The following is a 3,027-nucleotide window of genomic DNA, read 5'->3' as shown; positions in this document are numbered from 1 at the left end:
CTCCAGGTCAAACCTGTTTGTTCTCCTAGCAGTCCATGGTATATTTAACACTCTTCTCCAGCACCACAGCTCAAAGGTATCAGTCCTCTTTCTATCAACCCTATTCACTGTCCCACTCTCTGATGCATAGCACATAATTGCGAAGACTATAGCCTGAATCAGGCACACCTTAGTCTCCAGCCTGACATCGTTGCTCTTCAGTACTCTTGAGAGGTCCCTCACAGCTGACTCTCCCAATGCAATTCGTCTCCTGATTTCCTGGCTGCTGTTACCAAGAGTGTTGACTGTGGAGCCAAGTAAATTAAAACTGTTAACTATCTCAATCTCTTCGCCATCCGTGCTGATGTTGCCAATTGGCCCAGTGGTTAGAATCTTTGTTTTCTTAATGTTTCGCTTCAGTCCATTTAGGAGGCTGTAGTCCTTGATCTTCTGCAGCAAGCGCCTCAGGTCCTCCTCAGTTTCAGCAAGCAGGGTTGTGTCATCTGCATAACGCAGGTTGTTGATGATTCTTCCACCAATCCTGATGCCACATTCCTCTTCGTATAGCCCAGCATCTCGGATGATCTGTTCTGCATACAGACTGAAAATGTATGGAGACAGAATACATCCCTGACGAACCCCCTTCTTGATTTTAAACCATGTAGTGTCTTCTTGCTCTGTTCTGACAACTGCCTCTTGGTCCAAGTATAAGTTTTGCATTAGCACAATCAAATGTTGTGGAATTCCCATTCTTCTCAGAGTCAGCCACAGTTTATTGTGATCCACACAGTCAAAAGCCTTTGCATAGTCAATGAAGCACAGATAGACATTCTTCTGGTATTCTTTGCTTTCTGCTAAGATCCATCTGACATTAGCTATAATATCCCTAGTACCACGACCTCTTCTAAATCCAGCCTGCACATCTGGCAGTTCTCTGCTGACATATTGTTCCAAACGTTTTTGGATAATTTTCAGCAGAATCTTGCTTGCATGTGATATCAATGATATTGTTCTATAATTTCCACACTCTGTTGGGTCACCTCTCTTTGGAATGGGAACAAATATCGATCTTTTCCAGTCAGTGGGCCAGCTGGCTGTTCTCCAGATTTCTTGGCACAACTTAGTGAGAACATCCAGGGCAGTGTCTGTTTGTTGAAATACGTCAATTGGTATGCTGTCAACTCCTGGAGCCTTGTTTCTTGCCAATTCCTTCAGAGCAATTTGAACTTCCTCTTTCATCACCATAGGCTCATATGTTATTTCATGAAATTCTTCTGTGTCAGCCAATTCCTTCTGATACAGTGATTCTGTGTATTCCTTCCATCTTCTCTTGATACTTTCTGGATCATTTAATATGCCCAAAGTATCCTTAAGTACTGCCACCCGTGGTTTGAATTTGTTTTTCAGCTCCTTCAGCTTAAGAAACGCTGAGCGAGTTCGTTCCTTTTGATCTTCTGACTCCAGCTCTCTGCACATTTCATTATAGTATCTTGCTTTATCGTCCTGGGCTGCCTTTTGAAATTTTCTGTTTAGCTCTTTGATTTCTTGGTTTCTTCCTTTAGCTTTGGCTTCTCGGTGCTCTATTGCAATATTCAGAGTCTCATCGAATATCCATCTTGGTCTTTTCTTCCTTTTCAGCCTTTGTAACAATCTTTTGCATTCTTCATGTACGATTTTCTTGATATCCTCCCAGAGCTCATTTGGTCTATGCTCAATGGTGCTCAAGGCTTCAAACCTGTTCCTAAGATGGTTTTGAAATTTGAGTGGGATAGACTGAAGATCAAATTTTGGTTCCCATGGACTTGATTTAATTTTCCTCAACTTCAGCTTGAACTTGCATTTGAGTAGTTGGTGGTCTGTGCCACAATCAGCACCTGGCCTGGTTTTCACTGCTGATATTGAGCTTCTCCACCGAGTCTTTCCACAAAGGTAGTCAATTTGATTCCTATGCATACCATCAGGTGATATACTTTAAAAAAAACAAAACACAAAAAACTAAAATAGCTACTCTGACACACATAGGGTTACTGAGTAAGAACTAGCTGGCTCAAGAGCAGCCAAGTTCAAGACCATTTCCCTCAGTCCTGGCACATATGATTCCCAGAGCACAAAGCATTGCTAATGAACAATCTTCTGTTAGGATGATACTATTATTTTTGGAAAGTTTTTTTTTTCTTTCCAGAGTTTCAAAACATTTTCTCCATCCTTAAAATTCTGAAATTTTACTAGAATGAGTTTCCTCTCAGGCTTATCCCTTAAGTGGAGGTTGATCAGGACTCTGGTCAGGGAGCTGGGACACTGATTAGGTAGGTAGGACATGTGCAATTGCCCAAGAAGAGACAGTTTTATTCTGTATACACAAGTCATTGATCTTTTACTCTTGGCCAGAACCATCTCTTTTTGTTTTATTCTCTTACATGTCTGTTTTGGAGGTTTGAAGTTACCTAGGGCTATGCCATAATTCTCTTTCAGACCCTGACACCACTCTCTGCACTACCCAGGCAGCCTGTCCACTTTTTTTAGAGAGTTCTCAAGACAAGTTCTGCCACCAGGGTTCCATGGAGTATGTGTATGGGTGTGAGGTGGGAGGGCTGGGAAGGTGTTAATCCGACCACCCCACACACATTAATGTCGAGTCCACAGATAGCTCTATCTTCTTTGTGTTCATCAACATAGACTCTTGTTATCAAAACTAGTTTCTCTAGGGTTTCCATCGATCTTATGTATCTCCAAGGTATCTTCTGTTCTGGCTGCCTTGTCAAATCAAATGGTTTTTACCTTCTAGAAATTTCTCTGATTTTTTTTTCTACTGAGGGTGTTAAGACTTTGTTTCTCTTTCTGTCACATTATTGGGACCAAAAAAGGGCAAGAAGCAAATATGTGTGCTTAGCTTACCATCTTGAACTCCAACTTTCCAGAAGAAGAGCTTTACAAAATTGAATTCTGGAGAGAACCACAGAGTTCACTTCACTTAGCCCAAATCCTTCATTTAAGAGACAAGGACATGGATGTCCAAGACGGTTCAGTGATTTGCTCATAGCACCACAC

Source organism: Elephantulus edwardii, unplaced genomic scaffold (assembly GCF_000299155.1).
Source record: "Elephantulus edwardii isolate Elephantulus edwardi_28Jun2011 unplaced genomic scaffold, EleEdw1.0 scaffold00003, whole genome shotgun sequence".
Taxonomy (NCBI): domain Eukaryota; kingdom Metazoa; phylum Chordata; class Mammalia; order Macroscelidea; family Macroscelididae; genus Elephantulus; species Elephantulus edwardii.
This window is presented reverse-complemented; position numbering follows the sequence as displayed.